The sequence below is a fragment of the Anthonomus grandis genome, chromosome 1, assembly GCF_022605725.1.
Source record: "Anthonomus grandis grandis chromosome 1, icAntGran1.3, whole genome shotgun sequence".
In the NCBI taxonomy this organism is placed as follows: Eukaryota; Metazoa; Arthropoda; class Insecta; order Coleoptera; family Curculionidae; genus Anthonomus; species Anthonomus grandis.
This window is the reverse complement of record NC_065546.1, coordinates 16,876,040-16,901,757: the sequence shown is the minus strand read 5'-3', so window position 1 is coordinate 16,901,757 and position 25,718 is coordinate 16,876,040. Positions and strand designations below refer to the sequence as shown.

The following is a 25,718-nucleotide window of genomic DNA, read 5'->3' as shown; positions in this document are numbered from 1 at the left end:
GATTTAATTTTTTTTTGGTATGTGTCACACGATGGGGTTCCCGTTTGACATATCAAAGTGAGGTGAGGAGATAATTTTAAGCACCCTCTAATATATCTAGATTGACGCGTTTTTTAAAGAAGTTATTATTATTTGTAAGACTGGTTCATTTTGAAATGAAAGCACAGTATTTAATTTTTTACGTAATGTTTAAAAGTTCTGCACTGTAGAACTTAATGCTCGACAAATTTAACCTGCGTTGAGTATAAAAGGATGACTTATAGATGTCATTATCTATTGTACTGCCTAGAAAGTTGATCGAATCTTTTTGAAACAGACTTGTTGTGTGTTTATCTTTAATAAGTAAAATAAAATCATTTGACTCTTATAGGAATAAATCCTAGAAAATTAGTTTTGTTATATTTAAGAAAAATACCATTTCTCTCACACCGATTGGTGTGCCACATCTTTCACACTTATCTTAGCCTTTACTAACCAAGAAAACTCTCCGCCTATTACCTCAGAAGTCTTGTCGGCAAAAAGAGATTTATAATCAGGGGCAGAGAGAATTTAGCTAAAGCTCGTAGTTTTTATAGAATGAAATCTGTTGCTTAAGTATTTCTATCCATTTGTAAGATAGACTCCGAATTTCTTACTCATGTGATTTTGTTTAAATGGATTTAAAACTAATTGAATCGAATGCCTCCGAAAAATCTAAATAGAGCAGCAGCCGATTCTATAACTAAATTATTTGTTTGGTAACATTTTATGATGCTCTTTAAAACCTTATTCTTTTTGAACTGACTTCATTTGATGAAGATAAAAGACTCTTAGAATTATATAATTCGCTTAAGTCTTCATTGTAATTAAGTTTTCTTTTGTTGTATACCATTTCTACTACAACTCTTTTGATCTTTTTTTGTCACTGGTTTTGCAATTTCAGATGCTGTCAACAGAATCAGAAAAATAGGGTCAATTTTAGAGTTTTCTGTTAGATTTAGGTTAGTTTTATTAATAAAAATAACAGATTTAATGAAAAATAAAATTAAGAGCATTTTCTATTTCAGCTTAACCAGCAAGGTATGTTTCTTTATACTTGTTTTCATCAGAGAGAGATTTTATGTTTGTCTTTATTTTTTGCGATGATTTATAATAAAGTACTTTTTAAGATATTATTAGAATTTAAGACTATTTTAAAAGTATTTGTTTGTTCTATCTTAGTAATTGTCGGAAATGTCTGACATTGTAAAGAATATCAGGTGTAATTTAATATTTTATGTCAATCATCATCAAATTAGAGAATGAAAGTAGGATCCCCATTTAATTCATTCATCCATTTTAATTTATTAAATAAGAATGAAATTAAAAAAAGAATAAGGGTTGTTTCAGTAGGAAGATAGATTATTAGGGAGAAAAGGGAGAAAAAAACAATTAATTGCAAATTTAAAAGTAAAGACGTATGAAAAATAAGATTAGGACAACAATTATTGCCTCCACTCAGTTCCATATTAATATAGTTTTCATTCTTTTACCTTATTGAATTGCTGTCAATTGTTTGCAAGTAAATACGGAATAACGGTTCCGTTACTTAAATTTATTATGAATAGAATTCAAGTATCAATTTTAAATATTACTTTAGCCCGTATATAGTGTTCTACAAATATTTAATTATTTAAATGAGAAGTTCATTTATGTCATATATAATTTATAGAATCGTTATAATTATCAGCAATTTATCACTTTTTAATTTAGTGCCATTTTTTCGTATAAACTGCTTAATGATATGAAAATGTCTCCAATACCGGTTTTAATTTTTTGGTAAACCTAATGACCTCAATAATTAAAAACAGCCAATTACGCTGTATTATTCATTTATTTGAATTTCATAGGAATAAACGCACTATTTTTAATAATATCATTATTTTAGTTTTAATACGGTCACCTCCAGTCAAGTTGTCAAGTCACCAAAGTTGTTTTAATTTCTTCACAAGTAAATACGGAATAGCGATCTTATTGTCTTTATAGTAAGTACAAATTTTATTTAAATCATGGTTAAGAATATAATGGAATTAATAAATTTTAAATAATGAATGTTTAGCTAGTAAAATCAAAACAATTATAAAAATCTATAATATTAAAATAAGTGAATAAAATAGAATCAAGTTATTTTTCTTTCTTTCTATACTGATAATACATTTAAAATGAACTTAGATTATTGAATAGATTTATGAACATAAAATAAATTGTTAATAACATTATCACTGAGTATAGGGTGTAACACTTAGAGCTTATTTAATATTGTATGAGGGCGTTGCCAAGATGGAAATACTAGGGATTTCCAGAAAAGCCGGCGCCACACGATGCATCCAACCATTGGACCCAATTTTCGATACAATTTTTTGCACTTGAAGCATTTGGCAAATGTGTCTGCTACACGATAGGTAACGTCCTTTTCAAGATTGGAACCAACATTGTATCAAAGGTTGGTGTATCGCCGTCAGTGCAGTGCTGTTTCATTTCACTTCTTTACATTAAAATTTTTAAAATGGATAACGAAGACGTAACAACTGCAGTCGTTGCTGCTTCTACGTTAGTTTTATGTTGTGCAAAATTATTGCAACAGAAAAAAACAAAAAAGGCGTACTAGGAGGTGGTGGATGTTTGCTCTGTAAGGTTTTTTATTTAAATTGATTACTCTTTAAATTAAAAGGAATGGAATTAACAGGATATTTTAAATTAACTTTTATATTATTAAATTTATTAATAATTGATACTATAAAAATTAAAACAGGCGTCTCCCTGGCTACAATTTTGCGGAATATACCCATTAAACCTTTTCCTTTTTTAAATTAGTTCACCTGGCCTAATTACCAAATATTTAATCCGAGGATGTAACTTTTAAATCCTGTCAAAACCATTTGGTTCTAATTTAAACCGTTTGGATTTTACAGCCAAAGTACCGAAATGGCAACTTTTAACTTGTCAATATCTCCAAAAGTATCAAAGAAAAAAAATGGGGTAATATATCAAATTTCTCAAAATTTAATAGGGATTATAAACCGTAAAAAATATATAGGGTATCCCATTTAAAATAAGAAATTTGGTAATAGCCCCGCCTATATGGCATACCCTGTATAATTTTTTTTATTGGAAAAATGCGCAACTTACAATCTCAATTGACGTGTCCCAGCGTTTTTTTTTTCCGAACACACTCCTGAATTTTAAATGAATTTAGACATTACTTTTGGGATGCACTGTATAACATACTAAGTACTCAAAATAAAATTGTTTTTCTTTTTTTATTTTTCATATTATTTAAATATATATAGTTATACATACTAAAAATCTATATGTATTATGTATATAAACTCTAATTGTTCATTTTAAAAGCAAAAAGGAAAATTTAAATAAATACTATACTCTATTTCAGAAGTGTATAGAGCAATAAACTGGGGAATTCCGTTCTGTTTGGCTACATTTCGTGGTAGTTCATAGGCGCAGGTACTTATAATATTTATGAATTTAATTTTCACGGATTAAATGCCTTTATTTTGAAAGAGATTAAATACTAAATAAATACTTTTAATCGTTTTGTATAGGTACCTATCTTTTAACGCTTTGTAACATGCAAAAATGGGGTCAGGTAATATATACAGACTATAAATACTTTTAAATCATATTTTAAACGTTAGTAGTCACTGCTACGCTGTAGTGTAATCACAATATTATTATCCCAATATTTAAAAAATGGAGGTATTCAGTCCAACGAAAAGATGTACTAAAAATTCTCCACTATCGCTGAGTGAAAAAGTTATTATTTTAAATGTACATGATTGCATAAAACACGATTACCCTAGTTTTACTGTGCAAGAAATTGTTGAAAAATGTTCTCGAATGAGTGGAATTGGAAAGTCCACCATTTTCAAATTGTTGCGGGAAAGAAAAGTAGCAGGTCAAGTGGAATCTCCCAAGCAAAAGCCAGGACGACCTACAAAAGTCCTTGATGAAAATGCTAAATGTATAATTCGAAGAAAAGTTCACTCTTTTTATTTTAAAAAGGAAATACCCACCCTAGACAAAATTTTAATGGAGCTTGGCCGAGATGACAATATTCCGTTGATAAGTAGAAAACTTTTATGGAAAACTTTAAAAAATATGGATTTTGCCTGGGAAAAGCATAACCGCAAAGCACTTTTACTGGAGAGCGACGAAATTGTTTGTTGGAGACGACAATACTTGAGAAGTATCAAGCAGTACCGCAGGGAGCAAAAGAAAGTTTTTTATCTTGATGAGACGTGGATTAACGAAGGTTATATAGTCCAAAAAATGTGGCAAGACAAAAATATAACCAGTGCTCGCCAAGCTTTCATAGAAGGCCTGTCTACGGGTATTAAAGTACCTTCGGGAAAAGGAAAAAGAGTTATAATCACACATATTGGAAGCGAAGAGGGATTTTTAAAAGAAGGTCTGCTAACCTTTGAGTCGACTCGCACAGGAGATTACCATGAAGACATGAACTCAGACGTTTTCGAGGACTATTTTGGTGAAATGATAAAATTTCTTCCGGCTAATTCGGTGGTGGTTATGGATAACGCAAGCTATCATTCACGGCGAATAGAGAAGACGCCAACTTCAAGTTGGAGAAAGCAAGAAATTATCGATTGGCTGACTGCAAAAGGTATTGCGTTTGAAGCAAATTTGATAAAAAAAGAACTGCTGGCAATAGCAAACTTACACAAAACTCGTTTCATGAAATACGCCGTGGAAGATATAGCCGAAAAATATAATATAACTGTACTGCGCTTACCGCCATATCATTGCGAACTAAATCCTATAGAACTGATATGGGCGCAGGTAAAAGGATTTGTAGCAAGACAAAACACGACTTTTAAAATGAAAGATGTTAAGCTACTGTTTGATCAAGCCATTACGGAAGCAACACCAGAGAATTGGCGAAAAGCAGTCCAGCATGTAATTAAGCAAGAGGACAAAATGTGGGATCTTGACAACCTCATCGATCAGACAGTCGATCCTTTAATTATAATGTCAAGAGGTGATGACAGTTCGTCAGATGACGAAGAAGACTACAATCTATTATAATTTAAAATTGTTATACACTGTTCAAAAAGTGCCAGATCCAAAAGTGACATTTTCAACTGTTTTACTCTACATATTATGTTCAATAAATTTGTGAACAAAATATATTATTCCATTTAAACAAAAGTAACTAAAATAAAATAAGTTTCTAAAATAAAATAGCATTTAAGTACATTAATTATAAGGTAAAAAACAAGTCCCAGTTGCACGCCTTTGGCGAACCGTTTTCAATGTTTATCAGTGGGTAACAATGGGCAAAACTCATAAATTGACCCAAAACCGGGTGGCACTACCTGCAATCAACGAAAAGAAAGAATTTTACATTGAAACTAATACCCAACTAAGGTAGTGGCATAAAATATTGGTGGATCACCAGGTACCACTTTTGCATACCTAATGAGGTTTTATTGCTCTACACACTTCTGAAATAGAGTATAGTTTACTGCAATTATTATAAACCTACACTACTTACCTTTTTATGTTTTTCGCTCAAATAAAACAATCAAACAAATAATAATACTTCTTGAAATCTGCACAACACTGACCTGGTGCGAAAATCAGTAGATAACTAAACATCTCGTGTGGCCGTATGGCAAGTCGTTTCATTACATTGTTTACATACATACATATGTTTCATTCATTCATTCATTATTCATTCATTTCATTCTCATTGATTGCCATAAGAGCACGTCAGTTTAAAAGTCATCCATTGAATACACAACGATACACCCAATTTCATCATGCAGAGAAGACTCCAAAGTAACAACGTCGGAGAAAAACGTCGACTCGCCCCGCATCGTCAGTGAGGGGCACAACTATCGCTGAAAAAAACAGAGGACAAGCAAAGAATGGACGTGTCCGATGGATACTCAACGGATAGATCCACCAAAAGTGAAGACTACAAGAGAACGACAAGCAGACAAGAGAGAGAGCGGGATAAGACTTCGGACGACTCCTCTGAGTTCCTTAAACCCCATACCAAATCCCGTACTGATCCCAGACTAGCAAAATCACTCAAAACCACTCCAAACCCCGACCTAGGAGCTGGCAAAGCGCCACCCCAGAGTGCGGAAATTAGGCAAAGTGAGGAAAGAGTACGCAAACTCGAGAAGAAAATTCGGGAACGAGATTTGCAAATTGAGAGAAACGCAAACGAAATGTATGAGATTATACTTAGAAACTCTCAGATCATCGAGAGAGTACAATTGTTTGAACAAAAGATAAATAAGTTAATCTCTGAAAACCAATCTCTCAATGGGCAGATCTCGGACTTGAAATGTAAACTCGGGGAGGTGTTGACTCAAAACGCAATCCTTACCATCAAAAATTCCGAACTCAAAGAAAAACTGACGGCACAGGGGGGTCTGGCTAGTGATGGAAATCAAAAGGAACGTAAAAATATAAGAACCAGGGAAGACGCGGGCCTGTCTACGCCCTCACAAGACGGAGGCGAGCCGGCCTCGGAACTGGTTCACCTTGAAATAACAATAAACAGGGAGCCAGTCCCCTCAACATCGTGAGCCTCAGATCCCATCCAAAACTCCACCGAAAATCCTACGCCAAAATTTAAAAAAAATCCACTGTACATGCCCTTAAACGACCTTTCCCTAGCGGGCAAAGGGAGGAGCACTGATCCCATCACAAATATTAACAAAGTCCCAAAAGTAGTGTTAAGAGACACAAAAAACTGGGCCGCAAAATACAAGTTATTTTGTGAAAAAAAAATAAACATCGTAAAAGTGCAGAAAGACAGATTAGGATTAGCGCTCTTCCCCAAAACTCCTAACGACCACCGGGCACTAACAGGACTTCTCAGGGGGGAGGGAATGGAATTCCATTCCTTCTTCCTTGAGAAGGACAGGACACTGAACGTGATATTGAGAGGACTTGACCAAAACTTCAAGCTAGAAGAGGTCGAGGAGGAACTGAGAGCGATGGGGTTTGAGCCGGAGGAACTGGGCTGGTTTAAAACCGGTCCAGGCCGACGAAGACCCACAGACCTCATCAGATTCCTCGTCCCCAAAGAGCAGGAGAATGTGTTTAAAATTGATAACATTTTAAATATTAGGATCCGCGTTGAGCGCTTAAGGACTCAGACTATTGCAAACAGGAAGCAAATTGGGCAGTGTCATCGCTGCCAGGAATATGGTCATGTCCTGAGTAATTGCAACGCAAAGCCGCGTTACCACAAGTGCAAGGGCGAACATTTCTATTCAGAATGTGTAAAAAACAGAGCAACCCCGGCTGAGTGTTGCAATTGCGGCGGTAACAATCCGGCGAGCTATTGGCGCTGCCCAAAAAATCCAGATATAAAAAACACATACAACCAAAAAAAAAGCTTCGCTGACACCACAGAATTAACGATCTCAGATCACAGAATAAACGATCTGAGATCGTTTATTCAGAATAAACAGAATAAACGATCTGAGATCGTTTATTCTGTACTGACACCTTGAGAACGACCGACTCGAACTCTAATAACAGGAGGGCGGAGCCAAAGGATGGCAATACATCATCGCACATAAAACGGCTCGAGCTATCAATTACCAACACAAATCTCCTAAATCTCTTAAGTTTGCCCGACGGGATCCTGGAAAAAAAAATCGATAACTTAATGGCAAAACTGGAGAAATTAAACTCCAACCCGGCGATCAAACTATTGCTGGGAGTCGAGGTCTAGGTTCTCGCAGTGTCCGTTCGTTTCCTTCCTAACATGTCCAAATCCCAATTCCCATCCTTAATAACCACACAAAAATAAACCTCATACAAAACCCAATCCAACCGCCAAAAACCTAATTTATCATCAAAAAGCACCGTAAACACCTCCTCGTTCCGTTCACACCTCCGCCCGACCTTTTCTCGCTAGCCAAAAGTTCTGCAATCTGAGGGGGCGTGGTCTTTTCCACAGGCTCGCGTCCAATACCATCACACCCAGACCTCATAAATACATATAACCAAACCTATCCCGACCAGTCGGTTCCTATTCTCCGAGCAAGTCAAAAGTCCAAGCACCTAGATGCGATCCAGAATTATAAAAAGATGGCGCCTAATCTCGACGAAAGGATCAATCAAAAGACCGGCAAGAGCCATTCGTTGCTAGACTGGAAGTATCAGTGCAAAGATACATGCATGGCAAGTCGTGTGCCGAACGTTGGAAGCAGCCTTTGGAACGGGACAAATTTACCGACTTCGGCCCGAACGTTGCGTGTGACCAATGTTGGACACATGTTTGTCACCAGCGCACGGCTACACGATGCGATAAATCGCTGTGCGTTCAACGTTGGAAGGTATTCGACACGTCGCATCGTGTGGCGCCGGCTAAACCTAACTATGCAAGCCAACTCTCTCTTTAGAATGGAAACCTGACCCTTATCCGTTTACCGCCTAGCCGTAGGAACCTCAGAGTAGAGAATCAGTTGGAAGTAGTTATCCAAAAACTGACGATATCTTTAAATTTGAGTTGGTATTTACTTCAAACTTTTTCATTGACTTATAGTAAAATCAATATCAGCCTATACGCAATTGCTAATATTGCATGCATCGAAAATTGTTTATGAAATTTAGAAGTAATTATTAATTATTTAGAAAATATAACATTGTAAAAAATATTTATTTTATATTGAGTGTATTTATTTTGATATATTTAATGTGTACAGGGACTTCAGAATACAGTGCTCAGAATTAAGTGAGAATAGGAGCTAAAGATCGCTAAAAAGTTTAAATTTATGTTATATTATGTAAAAAGAAATATGTTTTTTAAATAAAAATATTTTTGCGTTTTTGAAGTAAAACGTCTTTACACACGCTTGAGTTACGGTTCGTATATTACTATAGGAGCAAGAGAGGGTATATACATATATACATATGTTATATAAACATATGAATGGAGCTAAACAAGTTTTACTTTAGTCGTGTGGTCTCAAGCACACTAATTTTTTTCAATTTTATAGCTTTATCTTTTTAGTGGCATCATGTTTTTTTTCTTGGCAAAATATTCAATTAAACTTTATGGCCTCACTCAATTATAGTGCATATTCATTGGATATTACATTTTGATTTATTTATATTCCAGAGAAATATGCCCACAATTTTTGATTATACAATTATTTTAGATTTAATTGGATTTCTTTTATGAAGTCACTTTAAAATGTTATGCGTATAAATACCAAATAGGGCCGCATTATTTGTATTTTGTGTGAATAGAATTTTAATACTTTTTAATGGATTGTAAAGAATACAATGAAATTATTAAATTTCAAATAACAATTTTGCTCACATACAGTTTTATTATTCTATCAATATTTAATTAATAAAATTAAAATAAATATTTAAAAATAATAATATAAAGAAAACAGATAAATAAAAAACACTGAATTATGCTACTTCCTTTCTTTATTGATTACAACAATCATTCACTAAGTAAAAATAAGTTAACTAATTAATCACAAGTTCATTGTCTTGCTGTCTTGATGAAGTATCGGATAAATTATGTCTAATTTTTTTTGGATTATTAACACGGATTTAGTCTTTTGTAGAATAGTTTTTTCTCATGAAATTGTTCTCATGAAAATTAAACATTTTTCATATGGGAATGCATTTGAACGCAATGATCTAAGACGTCCTGAACACATAGCATTTAAGTCTGGTGATTAAGATAAATATGTGTACCTAAATCTTCTTGAATTGGCTTAATGCAATGATTAAATTAATGTAGCAGTTTATTTTACGAAAACCCTAAAATATACACCAGTTTTCTGTTTGTATTTTTCATATTGATTTTTCACAATTTATAGTTAATGTTAGAATGACCATGTACATAAATAGCAAATCACAGGTGCACATTTAATATTAATTTTATTGGCTTTAGATAAAACGTTATGCCCTGATTTTCTTTTTTTATAAAAAACATAATTATTGAGATGATACGTATATTGCATAATGGAATATTAACTAAAACTTTAATAATATCTACTGCTTATAGAGAATTGGATATAAAGATTTTTTTCCGTACAGATTTTTCAATACAAATTACATTTATTGTATTTGATTATATTAAGAACAATATTGTAAAATCAAGAACGTTTTTTTTCTGTCAAGTTTTAATTTGATTCTGTTAAGATAGCCAGAAAGATCATCAGTTGAACAATTTAATAAGTAAACAACACTTTTATCCTAACTTTAATTGAGCCAGTCAATGTACAGGAAACCCGACAGATACAGACCGATATTTTAACCTCATCATCCAGCCCAAACAATATCAATTGTGAACTCATTAATCCTCAAAGCGATCTCGTTGGCTTAATCCCTTGATTTAAAATAGAAACAACTGATTTAAAAAACAAGCAATCATGGTTCTTCGAAATAGTATCATTTATGATGCGCTCTAATGAGAAACTCAGATTGTCTTCTGAGTATTTATATTCCTTATAGTATTTTTCTTTATTTTCTTCTGAGCGTATTTATTTATTGTTGAATCTGTTCACGATTCAACAATAAATAAATGCGCCTGACCTGATCCTTGAGTGACGTAAGAACTAATTATTATTAATAAAACTAATTATTTATATACCTATTAGGTATATTTATATATATTACCTATTACCTATGTGAGGTATTAAAATAAATATCATGTTACAAAGCATTTATTTGAATATGAATTTTTAAAAGGATATGAAAAAAAATTAAGCGTGTGAGATTAGAGTTGTAATAAGATGAGAGTACTTTCTTTATTGATAATTATTTAAATGGTGACATAATATTTAAGAAAATAGGTAACCAATTAGAAATTCATAACAACGCTCTTATGAGACCAATTGGTCGTTCGAACTATGAAAAATAAGAGAGTTCCTGGAACAGATCGCACCTTCAACTCCAACCTTAAGCTCCTGCCAAAAAAAAAAGAATATGAATTTGCCATAATCTAGTATTTGTCTCCGCCAGGTTTAAAAGACAGCAGACGCAATCTCTTTCTAAAGAAAGACAAATTGGCAACACAGATTACCATTTACCGTAATGTTGTGAAGGTTGTGATTATTATCTTCCTTCGTTCAACAGAGTCGCTAGTCAATACTCAATAAATTGGTTTTGGTCTGCAAATTCTACATCAGTCAAACCACATGGATAGCTGGTACCATATCTTTGCTAGAGCTAACTGAGGCCTCTATACCGAAGTAATTCTTTAGGCATGACGAACGTTGTATGACGACTTCATTGGCAAGCTTTTTCATGTCCATTATGCTCAAAATATAATTGCTGGTATTCTCGTTTTTGGCCAATCGTTATTTAGGCTCTCTGCAGATGACGTTAAATCCACCACCTATCCAATTTAAGTAGGCAACGCTCAAAGTGTTTCTGCCTCACCATGCATGTTCAACTTCTTTGAATGCAATCTCCTCATTCAAGACAACAGAAGACCATCACCAGCAAATAGACTTGGATGTCATCCCGCTTCCAAACTCACTTCCGTTGAATTCTGGCCAAAAGTTGAGAATGTAGTAGGTGTACATTCGCCCTATAATTACTTAGACCTCCTCCACCTGATCTGGCATCCACTCTCGTCATTATCCCGTCGTTCAGAATAAATTCCTCCGCATCATCACAGAATAGTTATTAAGTCGCACGTCATAGACCACACCAACCCAATCATTCGAAAAGCCTTTACCCATTCCCAGGTAACACTTTGAAATGGAAATTCTGGCCAAAATCGGCTTGCTTACTTTCTTACTCTTATAACTATTATAACTTGTACAGCTATCAACTTGACTTAAAATATGAACTAAATATTGATGCTACGTCTAGAAGTTTATATTTATCAGCAAAATAAATGGCAAAACGCCTTTATATTCTATATTTATATATAAGCTGCCAACTATTTTACCAACTTTTGCAATTTATCCTCGTATTATATTACATTACTCTGCAGTGTATCTCAATTCAAAACTATGAAACTTTAAAACGAAACTTTCAAACGAAAGTTAAACAATGCCGGTATTGTTCTCGTAATTTTGCTGACTAAACAACCTGTTTTTACGCCCCAAGTAATTAGAAATTTAAGCTAACATTAACGCCGTGACGAAAATCTAATCAACGCTAAAAGTTACGAAAATAAACTGTGAATGATTAATAGAAATTTTCTCGTAAAAGGCTTCAAAAACCACCGATACAATAGACTCACGGAAACCGTGTCTGTGTTTTTCACGCGATTCGTGAAACGGGCATCTTTTGCCAATTTTATTCAACAGTGAGAGTCATGCGATACCCCAGTCACTTAACGAAATAGCGTTTATCTATTTCGATTTGGCAAGATATGACTTCATTATTTACTTTAAAGAATTTACTGACCTTCAGGTTATTTAACTATAGAACCCTTTTAAATTTAAAGACACCGAATTAAATCACTTAACTTAAAAGGGGGCGAAGGCCTTTCATTGCTGATAAGTGTAACGTTTACTCGTGACTTTGGCTTAGTAGGAAGTACAAAAAAGAGAAAATCTTTTTGAAGCCTTATTTACCTGTCCTAATTTCAAAAATTCAACACTTCGAGTTGTTTAAGAAATATCCAAAATTTTTAGAATTGAACTTCTTCACTAATCAAAGTATTCAATAATTTACTATTGTAACCAAAAAAAGTCGTGGCTAGATACAAAGTATGCTAAATAGCACATAAAACTGTATTAATCATAAAGAAAATAAATGAATAAATATGTTTTACTTAGAAAATCTTATATTTAATATAATAATTTATTTTAATTAAATAAGGCACAAAAATAACACACATACAGTGCTTTCATTTCAAAACAATCCAGCCTTAATAACTTACTTAATACATCATAGTAAGGAGCGTAAAATTCTCTATTAAACGGTACCAAAAAACATGAAATCGGTAAATGTGTAAGCAAATAGTTAGCGAAAATGTCTAGAAATAATGAATATTTTATTTACGCCAAACTTTGTTATTTTAAATGAATACTTTTAGTATGGTACCTTCATCATTTTAAAATTCTTACATTTTTTATAATAAATCATCAAAAAAAATACAAGCAATTTAGAAGACCGCAAAACTAACAAATATTTCCACTGGTTCCGTACATAAAGTTTAAAAAAAAAATAAGTTCTTTCCTTATAAAATTCATATTCTTCATGAACTCGGAGAAGATGATTTTGATAGGAGAATTCAATTTTGTGAAGTGATGTGCCAGCGAATTGACGACGATCCCCATTTATTGAAGAACATTTGCTTCAGTGACGAATCGACCTTTTTTTTAAATGGCCTGGTTTACAGACATAACTGTAGATACTGGGATAATGAAAATCCGCATATTTTTCGGGAAGGCCATACCCAGTATCCCCAAAAAATTAATGTTTGGGCAGGAATTTATGGGAATGAAATAATGGGGCCATTTTTTTTGGAAGAAAATTTGACTGGCGAAATTTATTTAAACCTTTTAGAAAATGAAATATACCCTTCCATCATCCAATCTATGGAAAATCAAGTAGATCAACATGGTGCTATATTATTGAATGAAAATAATATACATTTTCAGCAGGATGGAGCTCCCGCGCACTACAGTTTGGTAGTTCGAGAGTGGCTTGATAAAAATTTTCGAGAAAAGTGGATTGGCAGACGTGGTGCAATCGAATGGCCTGAGCGGTCTCCGGACCTAACCCCACTAGACTTTTTTCTTTGGGGCTATTTAAAAAGCAAAGTTTATAAAACCCCACCTGAGAGTATTGAGAATTTAAAAAATAGAATATTTCAAGAATGCAGAGAAATTAGCTAATGGGGAATAGGGCAGACCCTTGCTAATGTTCGTAAGGAGTTTGAAAATAGGCTTTTTTATTGTCTTGCTAATAATGGCGCGCATTTTGAACATTTAATAAAATAAATTTGTTAAGCTAATTAAATTTGTTTTTCTACCCTACCGATTTACACTTTAATTGCTTCTTGGTCAATCAATTTTATTTTTTTTTACAACCATTGATAGCATAATGAATGCCCTTTAAAATAATGTATCACACCATGGGGTAGCCATTTGATATACCAAAGTTTGGCGTAAATAAAATATTAATTATTTCTAGACATTTTCGCTAACTATTTGCTTACACATTTACCGATTTCATTTTTTTTGGTACCGTTGAATAGAGAATTTTACGCTCCTTACTATGATGTATCACACGATGGGGGTTCCCATTTGACATATCAAAGTGAGGTTAGCTGGAGGTGAGGAGGTGATTGACAGAACTTCAGTAAATGCATAATTAAACGTCCCCCTGTATATCTAATTTGAAGTGTTAATAATAAATGCCTTCTATGATTATTGAATTAATTCTTAATTTGTTGAGTATTTGATATTATTGACACTTATTTTTTTCAATATTGCAAGAGAGTACTGTAGGGTATTTTAAAACAAGGTATTCAATTCTTTGATTCACTTCAGTATAGTGTAGCAAGGAACCATCGGGAAATGTCTTATGTGAGGCAACATTTTATAGCTCTTTGTCCTAATCCATTCTATAAGTAATTTAGGGAATTGTTTAGAAAGATCTTAGTCAAATTCTTTGTGAGGTGTTCTGTAGTCATCTGGAAAATGTTTGATTTAAGGTTACACTAGGAAATATAAGAACTCATTTTATTTCATTATTTCCTTAAAATTCTTTTATTTCCTTAAAATTTTCATTTTAACAGAAAAACAAATAATCATTATTGATTTTTGGACATTGACATTTCAATGTTGCTTTGACTATGAACACGGCAAGTCAGGCGAGATGAATATATCAACAAATAAATTTAGTGTTTCATTCGATTCCATTTCACACTGTTTACTTTGTCTTCTATTTAATTAATGTACTATAACAAAAATTATCGCTGTTTTGATTTTCTTTTATGAGATTTTCTATTGATTTACATGATTTGTATGGTGAATGATTGATTTTTCATATTTACCGAGGCTCTCTTAAAGGCCTAGGTTGAACTGGCGGTACATTGCATAAATGCCGTCCAGATAGCGGCTTTACAATGAATGAGACAGAGACTTTAGAAGGCATGCTACGCATTCACTTTCTAGGTGCCAACTCGTCTCATAGTCCATCCCCTAGTAATTTTCGGGTATAATAGCGCATATGGAAGAAGAATATGAATCTGTTAGAACGATAATTACTTACGAGAGGGCCATACCATCTCCGGACATGGATGGAATATATCCATGGCCTTTACAAAATGGGTTACATGTACTAACTCCACATGAATAGTCTGACTATCGTCAGACTAGCAGCACTTCCCTTGCTCAGGGCTACGTCCCAAAGAATGATGTGAGGTAAAACTTGTCTTTATCCAAAAACAAGTATCCTAGACACCTTTATTTTATACCAAAATTAGGAAAAAGCGACTACATAAACCACAAATCGTACGGACCATTCAGCCTTCTACTTAAGACAATGGAGAGGCTGATTGACTGATATCTTAGAGAGGGCATCTTGGTCAAAAGACTACTGCAGAAGCAAATCCATCGACCTGGTACTACACTATCTCATGAAAAAGATATAGGGTGATGCTCTAAATGGTAAGGCCTGCCTGAATGCGTGACTCAGAATCCTGTTAGGTCATGTCATGCCATAGTCATGCTCTCATTTTTTAGGTCATGCTCTCACAGCGTGGTGTATCTGCCTAGCCTAACAGCGAGGTTGTCAAAACGTTGGCAGCTAGGAGCTGCCCGCAAGGAGGAGTATTATTCCTAACCTTGTAGTGCCTAGTGGTCAAGTCAGCTTGATCGAATATTTAAACAATGCTGACCTGCGCTGATAGTCTGATATTCCCATGTCCGGAGAAAGACGCCGCCAAAATGCAAGGCCCGGTGATAAGGGCTCTGTATTTGATGATGAGGTGCCTCTCGAGGATCAATGCCAAAAAAAGCAGAGCTCACAAGGAGACATTGTAATACCTCAGGATAGTTATCGTTAGTAGTTATCCTTTATCGAAGTCATAACCTTATTGAGATTAAACATAAATGGTAATATTAAACCATATGCTTATGACACAGTATTAATCTTTTAGGAACTTCATGGGATGAGGTCAACAGGAACGCAATACATAAGATGGATGTACTAAAACAATGGCTAGTTTTAAATAAACTGTCATTAAATGTTACAAACACAAATTTTAGTCATTTCCCTACAGGAACAATTGCTAATGCGCTAAATTTTTCGAAAAAATTCGAGAACTATAATATCGATCCTATAATATCGGCTGAATTTTATCAATTTAATTTGAACTTATTAAAAATTAGTCAGAATTATATTTTAAAAATAATCGACACGGAAAGCAGACCATATCCTACTAGTGAATTATAAAATAACGAAATCTTCTATACAGCTGCTCATTTACTCAAAAGAACAAAAATATCCGCATAAATGTATAAAACAAGACCACAATATAAGACAGATAGATATCTAACAACTTTCTTGGTATACCTGTTAAAAAGAATCGAACAATTCTCCTTAGATTTTTTATTTATGTATTTTTGCCAATTATGATAAGATTAATAAATATCTTAAAACTGTTTATTAAAAGGTCTATCTTTTTAAAAATTATTTCCTTTAAGGAATATTATTTTAGTTTGTTAGATATTTTACCAATTTTACCATAAAGAATATTTTATCCTGCTAATTTTTTAACTTATTATTAAATTAAATGATAAACTTTCTCTTATGATTTGCGAATTAGTTATAAGGAAATGGTATAACACATAAAGCGTACTAAAGGATTAATCTCTTTTCTTGTCTAGGTTTTTTTATTAGAATAACGTAAGAAATATAATAAGCACTTATGAACTAAACAAAAATTCATCAATTACGGACCAAAAACACTATTTGAAGGTTAATTGTTAAATAAAGTAAACTTATTATTTTTTCTTCAAAATTATACAGACAAATTAATTAACCATTATGAATTAAAAGAGAAATTATGATAATTGGAAAAACAAACCTCTAGAAGCTTAATTGTATTTTCATTTTTTAGCTTGCTAAAACAATTTACAGGCTCTTTGAATAATTAAATTAGTATTGTAAATTGCGAATTCATTAAAAGAATAGTGCAAGACCTTTTTATTTAAATGTTGTTTATTTTAATTCATGTTTCTTGGACGGATTTCTGTTATAATCTTTATCTTATTTAACCCTGAGACTGGTATTTTTATTAAATCGCAATTTTATTTTATTAAAATATTTTTATTAAAGAAGCTGTTTTAGCTGTTTACTAACTAGTAAAAAATAATACATTTGTTACATAGAACATCATTTTATATTAGTCAAAATTGTGTCACGTAGTCTTTGAATATGTACGATTTTAAGAAGACAATGATTCAAAAAAAAAAATGATGTATGTATGTATGTATGTATGTATGTATAATGTATAATGTATAAATATGTATAATTTTTATTGTCATTGTAACCTGCTTTTTACAAAAATTCTGGATAAATGGACGGATAAAATATAAAAAGACTACAATGAGGCTGATAAATATAATTAGAAAATATCACAGAAAAGGCAACAGATCTACTTAAATAAGAAATATTGATAACAGAAACACACAATTTTTACAAAAACTCGACATACACATTTTAATTAACTAGTCTTCATAACTTAAAACTGTTCTAAACTGGAATTAAAGGAATTAAATTAAGCCTCATAGAAAAGTATTTACAATTTTTTTTTCGCTTTTTGATCACATTGTTCCAGTATAGGAACATACTCATAACAAAAAAATTCTAATATAGCATTCAACCAATTCAACTATTGGGCAGTAAAAGATTGTATTTTGTTCTGTATCCAACTTTCAAAAAAGAGAAATACTGCAGAAGAGTGATTAACATGAGGATGAGGGATCTTGCAGAAGATTATATGCTTCTCATCCATGATCCAATGTAGGATATTTTTTTAAGACCAAGCACATTGAGGCTCGGATGGGTATGTAAACAATAAGAAGAAAATGCCTTAAATCCTACTGTATGTAAATACTGATTAAAATTACGCTTTAGGATTTTCTAGTGGTCATTGTTGTGTGCAAAAATTATAATAAAAAATATTGCTTTAGTACTTACTATTAACTTAGTAATTTCTATTAACTAGCGTCATCTCCCTCTACCAACAATCTGTTGATATTAACATCATTCGTATTCATAATATGTTCATTGCTAGAGACCACAGAATATAAAAAAATAGAAAAATCTGAGAGCGACGAAAATATTGTTCGAAATACGACAATAATAATTCGTTCTTCTGCTACTTTTGCTCCTCTAATTTAACTAACTTAAAGATGCTTCAAGGCTCCTAAGATATCTCATTTTCTAAAATATTATTCTGGGAATTTTAACTTAATATCTGATAATAACTAGAAATTATGCCAGCAGTGGCCTCTAAAATCCATTTAGAGTCGCACACAAATTCGAGGGAAAGAATTGGGATCTCGAAAACCGTAAAAGTAAAAGATACAATGTCAGTTAAATTAGAGAAAAATTGCCTAATTTGAAGACTAAAATACTGTTAAAACATTTTAAAAATTATAGATATTTTAACTTAAAAATTATATCCGGAAAAAGTCGAGAATACATTAAAAAAATTGTTTTTTCTTGCGTTATTTCAAATCGTAAATAAAAATAAATAATTCTTTTTTATAGCGACTATTTTCGCCGTACCAAAATTCATAATGTTTCGGAATATACGTAATAATGGCAAATTAAAATATTTCTGTTAATTATCATAGTGCTGTTTTAAGATATATCAAACTTGCATATCCACTAAAATAAATAATTTGGATATCTTAGTAGTAATTTTTATGTATAAATAATTTTTATGTTTACCCTCAAAATGTTTATAACATGCAAGTGTGTACTATGATCTTATAATAATGGCGTAAGCCTTTGTAAAACAACCTGGCTATTTCAGAGGTGCAGAACTGGATCAGATGGAGCAGATCTTTGAACTTCTCCTGCGTTATTGCTATTGGATTTAAATATCTTATAATTTTATATGGCACCCTTAAAAATAACCATCCTGTAGGGCGAAAAGAATTGCTACGAAATAGTGATATTTATTTTGTTCTACGTTTTGTTATATCGTCAGTCAAAAAAATTAAGAAATTTTTAATTATTGGATTTTTCCGGAAATGTTTGAATTTTTTAAACGGTATTTTATAAGGTACCAAATTATTCATCTCTACCCTAATTTAACCTTGTGTATGTGAATGTTTTCGAAATACAAATGGTTACTGTCAAATTTGGAACACCCTGAATATGCACCCCAAAAGTGCTGTTTTTTTGACTTTCTTCTCTTAAATTGCCCTGAAACAAAGCCAAAAGCTCTTAAAAAAAAAACAAAAATGAAACACCACACTATATCCACAAAATTAAAATCTTAAAAATTGTCTGTTTTTATTCTATTAGCGATTTATTAACAACACCTACGCTTTAAAGTTTGCTAACTGGATCTGTATATAATCGTAAATTATATCGAGCTTTATAGCTGATACTGGCATATTGTTATTTTATGTTCATGCGCAGGCTCCAAATAAGAGTAGGAGTGAAACTGTAACAAAATGAAAAAAAATTTTAATGGCTCGATATTAAACTGTCACCTTATTTCCTATAGGTCAATAAAAATGGAAAAAATCCAAATAAATTATGTGTTGTAATCCATCCTGTGCACAAGAAATATTTCGGCAATAATCGTTCATTATATCTCAACACAAGCAACCTGTTCTACTATCCCAAGATTCCTAACACAACCAGTATCCATATGGGAAGCATTGTATCCTATAATTGAGTCGGAGGTGCGGCAAGGATAATTAACGATAAAATATGACACCTATGATGGATAGAACAATCCAATTTGGGCCACAGACTGTCTTGATAATGGCTTCGGGAAAAAAAGGGTTCGGCCTGGACCCCAAGGTTATCTGGGGAATAATAAATGGCTTTACAGGTGTAAAATATTATTTGTTATTGGGATAAAAATTTAGGAATATAATTAGGGCACGTTTAAACCCGAAGGCTAATGTTTATTACTTATCTTGTGAGGTCCAGAAAACTTGTAGTAATAGTAATGGATTACACTGTATAGACTGCCTGTTATGTCTTAAGAGTACACAAATTTACACCAGCCCCAGAATATTAAATATCATAATGGCTATAGACAAAATTAAGAGTAACCAAGTTTGTTTGGGACAAATTTACATATCTAAGTGCATAATAGTTTGATATCTAATAATTGTTACTTACTTGTTAGATTAAATTATTTGCGTTCTAAATTAATATAATTTTCAATTAACATTTTCGATCTAATAAAAACAAATTAACCATTAACTACTAATAAACATAAAAAACATATAAAGAGGACTAATAAAATAATACTTTTGCAAACAGACAATTTTTTAAACTGTTTTTTAAAAACTGTCACTCAAAAAAGAACTTATATATTATTTAAGAACTCTAAGAACTAAAAAATTTAAAACCATTGTAAAAAAATTATGTTTGAAAGGCGATAGTACTATGTGTATAAAAGGATTTAATTAAGAACAAGAGAATTGGTATTATGGCAATGCCTGACTTAACAGCGGTCAAATATTAATCGATTCCTGAAAACATGTATACGCATTTCCAGGACCTAAATTAAAAACAGTCAAAATTGTATTATCCTCATAAGCAAATCTGCCGGATTCAGTTCTTTTCAGCCCAAAAATCTTCTTGCATATTTTTGTAATATGCCAATGATTTGAAAAACTCATCTATAATTTTACAGCCTTATAATTTTGCTATCATCATTAAGGTTGCTATTTATGAAGTGAAGTTTTTATGAATTTAAAAGCCTCTAAAACTTCTACTAAAAATAGAAAAAAATCAAATTTCACTTTTCTATTCGTACTTTTTAATTCTTTTTTTTCGGAAAACATACAAAATATGATACATGTCAAAAAATATGGAACAAATGTACTTAAAATTGTATAAGAATCTAAAGTAAAAAGGTATATTTTCATGGTACGTAAATTGTCAAATATGACTTGTGTCAGTGCGTATTTAAAGTAAATACAGTTTTTTTAAATGAAACGCAACGAATTAAAATTTTATTCTTTTTGAATACGGAGATAAACAAAGAACTTTCTAATTTGTTTAATGCAAAATATCCGGAAAGCTGTTCATCAGGTACGCGAAAATTTGAATGCGGTATTTTTCGGACAGTGGATTGGTAAGGGGTCTTGCGAAATAGCCTGCAAGATCCTTAGATCTCACACCCCTGGATTTTTTTCTTTAGGGGTTTTTAAAATCAAAAGCTTATAAAGAGAAACCGCGCAATTTAGACGATCTAAAATTTAAAATTTGATATGAAATTGGTCAAATTAATGAAAATCCTGCTGGCAAAGTTTTGGATGAGTTTTAAAATAGAATAGCATTTTGTCAAAAAGTGAATGGTGGGTGTTTTGAACACATTTGTCCCATATTTTTGCCGGGCACTGTATACGAAAACAGTATTAAAAAAGTCCCAGACTCCCTTGATAATTCGTCAACGCCGCGCCCTTTTATCAAAAGTGTCCTATATAAAAATCATAGATCTGAAACAGTTCTATAATTTTCTCTTCATTAGAACGATAACTTTGCATATACAGGAGGCATCACAATAGTCAAAGAGACTAAAGTTACCTTTTTTGAGATAGAACGGTATATTTCTAATGCATTTTCCGATTTTACGCAAAATGTTAACATATTTTCATATAACATAATATGTATAATTCTTATTTGGGACACATTTTGATAAAATGGCGCATTTACGAATTATTAAAAAGGTCTTTTTTGTCGGAACTTTTTTAATACACGGTATGTTAAATTCATTTGAATCATATTCCGAATTAATATCCGTAACACTTATTTTATCAGCTTTTTAGTTGTTTATATAATATTCTGTGTATTATGCATTTTTTTTTGGTTTGTATTTTGTATTTAGTTAATTACTTTTTAATTTTCAATTTTATGCGTATTTTCACACAAAATAATGAAACATTTTACAAAGCCCCTGTTTGTTATAAATTTAAAGCCAAGATGAAAAAATTATATTTTTTTTGCAATTAATTTTCTTTTACATTTACTTTAATAGTATTCTATTTTATGTACTTTCTATTTATTAGAAGTTATCTCTTCTTAACTCTTTTTGTTAAATGTATTATCATAAATACATACACAAATTTATTGAAATAATTTTTAGCAAATCGTTTCCGATAATCCTAATCTTTTAAAATTGTAATCTGTATTTATACAGATAAGGTTAAGTGAATCATTATTTGTTATATTATTTAAAAAAAATTAAATTAGTTTTAATAATTTTTCATAACAGCTATGTTTAATTGTAATATATTATGCAGACTCGTATGTATTTTCTATGTTAAGTGCTTCTTTTGGCACTTAGACCTAACACTTACAACCTCGAGTTGGGTTTTCTCGTTTAGTCGAAAAACGGTCCTTTGAGTACTAAAGGGAAAGCCTCTAATTTTCTGTGAAAGTCTATGTTAGTTTAAACTGAGTGGCTTGAAATAACCCTCCAACGGAGTGGCTTGGAATATCAATAACTACGCAAATGCCTTAAAACCGAAAACTAGACATTTATTTTATTTGTTTCAAGCATCCTAATCATTGAGTATTTCTACTGTTTTTACTATTGTCATTTCATAAAATAGTTCTGGTATTTCATTTTAATCAATTCGTTTAACTTAAGGACTACATATCAGGTATGTCTATCCTCACCTCCCGTATACCATAAAAGATCTTATAATTTCCATTTCCTAAGCTAGGATATGCAGATAATTATGCTACGCATAGTTTAGCAAGTTTTATATATGCTATATAAAACTTATGAAAAAACCTTGTTAAAGATTTTATAATAGACTTACATTTTTCAAATTTAGTGTTTTGGAATTTTCATATTTGTTCTGCGCATTATACAAACCTTGGGTACCTTAGTCTATCAAACTTTTATATTTGTACTGAATATGTTTCCTTGGTCTGATGTACATCGTACAGGACATCTACTTCGCATCTGCCTGTCGAGCACATCTTGCGTGCATAACTCTAGGTGGAATAATATGGGCCAGTTCGTATCGATAACATAGAGTCACGCCCGCCACCTTCCTTTTATACGCCAAATTGACAAAGCTACTATACCGGGTGGTGCGTCGCCGAGCGGAACATAGAAAAACCCATGTAAATTTTAAGGAGGTCAATTATTGGCTTCCCTGTACATTTTATAGAAAATGTGTAAGATAACTTTTTGAAGAGACCAATCTGGCAACTGTTGTGCAAAGTTTCAAAAAATTTTAATAAGCGAATCTTGAATTATTCAATTAAATGTTTTTGCAAAATTAGCAAATTTTCGGTTCAGGTAAAACCAAACGGGCACCAGTAAAATGAATATTGTCACTGACGTGAAGAAAAGTGTCAATAAATCAGTGACAGTCGATATTTGAAAACAAGTATGAATGAATAATTCATCGACGAAAAAATAGCCATAATTAAGTGGCATTATGCGGGAAACAGTTTTAGAGCAGTATCTGAAATGTTTTCAGTTTATTTTCCCACCAAGCCAATTCCGTCCATTTCAACTATTAAACCTATTGTCAATAAGTTCGAGTCCAAAGGTACCGTAATAAATAATTGTAAATGTTCAACTTAGGATATCGAAAATAGAGCCGAAGAACAGAGATCTTAATATTCCACTGAGTGTGAAGGAAAACAAGATGGTTAGTACGAGGGTTCTTGGGCAAGAGGTAAATAAACATCATACAACGGTATTGCTCACTTTAAAAAAACACAAATATTATTCGTATAAATTCGAAAAACATCAAGAGCTGCAGGAAGGAGATGAAGAGCGATCACCCGATCTTTCACCGAATAACTTCTTTTTGTGCGGTCATTTAAAAAGTCATTTATAAAAGTGTAAAATTTGAGAATCTAAACCAGTTACGCTACAAAGCTGTTAATGCGGGGTTTTTATGTAATTCTCTATCATTTTTAAAAAAGTTATTGTATTTTATTTTATTTTATTTTTCCACACTTAGTAAAATATTAAGAGTTCTGTTCTCTGTTTTTTCGGATCTATTTTCGATCTTCTGAGTTAAACATTTATAATATTGCAATGTATTTGGACTCGAATTTACTAATAATAGGTTTAATGGTTGAAATGGACCAGATAGGCTTGATGGGAAAATAAATTGAAAATATTTCAGATACTGCTATTGGTTTAATTAAATTCTAAGTATGATAAAATTATTTTTTTAATAATCGATAATAATAATTGTTATTGGTTTAACTTCATCGTTATATTAAATAAAAGTTTAGATAAAAAGTAATATTAACGTGTCTTACTTTGAATGTATGGTTGTGAGATTGATAAAACGAAAAAAAAAATTTCTTGTATTCGGCTGTACGTCAGATTTGACAAAGCCTTATATAGTTAAAAAGCCATAACCTTATAAAGCCATAACAAATTGTTTGCTGGTGGCTGGTGTCTGGTTTTACCTGAACCGAAAATTTGGTAATTTTGCAATTACATTTAATTGAATAATTCAAGATTCGCTTATTAAAATTTTTTGAAACCTTGCACATGGGTTTGCCAAATTGGCCTCTTCAAAAAGTTATTTTACATTTTTTCTGTAAAATGTACAGGGAAGCCCTTAATTGACCCCCTTAAAATTTACATGGGATTTCCTATGTTCTGGTCGGCGACACACCACCCGGTATATGTCTGTATCACATGCAAGATGTATTATGTGAGAGTGAAAAGCTGTTGCGGAATACAGCCTTTTTGTTTTAAAAAGAGCCTCAGGTTCTTCAGAAGACGTTTTAGCTATTCCCGCTACATGATCATGCAAAGACATATTGTTTCCAAGCTCCACACCTAACAAGCGAACTGACTAGTAGCAAAGAATGCTTGGACATAGTAAGGTTTAGGTCAGCCTTCTTTATAAATACAGCAGCCTGAGTCTTAGCTGCGTTAATCTGATAGCTTAATTAATAGTCTATTTGAACTGAATTAAAAAGCTGTCTTTTTTCCTTTTTAGGTATCGGTTGAATCTGCGCAAGTTTTCAGTCTAGGAAAGAGAAGTGTGAAAATAATTTGCATAACTATGGAGTCAGCATGACAGTACACGTGGTTAACACTATTGGAAGTATTCAATCAGCGTCAATGGCTTTATTAGTGTTCAAGCTTTTAAGAACTTTTTCAAGATATCTATGTCTAGAAGTCTTTCCTGGCAAAGTCGGTGGTGTTTTACCTTGTGGGTCTATGATCTATGCGTTTGATGCGAACATCTGATTCATAAAGTCTGTCTTTTCCTATTATGGTCCTTAAACCTTAACCAACTACTTTTTTGTAGACCAGAATGACTCTATTTGGGCAATTGAAGAAGAATTGAGAAGAAAATTATTCTTCACTATTTTAATATGTTTTTCTTTGCAGGTATCGATCTTCTAGTTGCACGTATTTCTCAAAGCAACAAAGTTGACACGATTTGCAGGCCTTGGGTCTTGCCTTGTCAGTTTGGTTGTTGACTGCAACTTTTATTGAACTACAGTTTGCTGTCCGAAGAACTTCAAAGTGTTTGGAGCAC

The 25,718-nt window shown here is 32.2% G+C and overlaps 1 protein-coding gene and 1 long non-coding RNA gene across 3 annotated transcripts in view; one reads left to right on the top strand and one right to left on the bottom strand.

Annotated features, from left to right (window-relative positions):
• LOC126745200 (frequenin-1) overlaps positions 1-25,718 on the bottom strand; it is a 523,266-nt gene that overhangs the window by 484,120 nt on the left and 13,428 nt on the right. The window lies entirely within an intron of this gene.
• LOC126745241 (uncharacterized) lies at positions 1,843-16,722 on the top strand. 2 transcript variants are annotated; one of them, XR_007663480.1, is made up of 4 exons: positions 1,843-2,003; positions 15,141-15,389; positions 15,452-15,635; positions 15,711-16,722. It is a non-coding gene; the product is annotated as an uncharacterized LOC126745241 (long non-coding RNA). The 2 variants fall into 2 exon arrangements; XR_007663479.1 differs by having other exon boundaries at positions 15,141-15,635.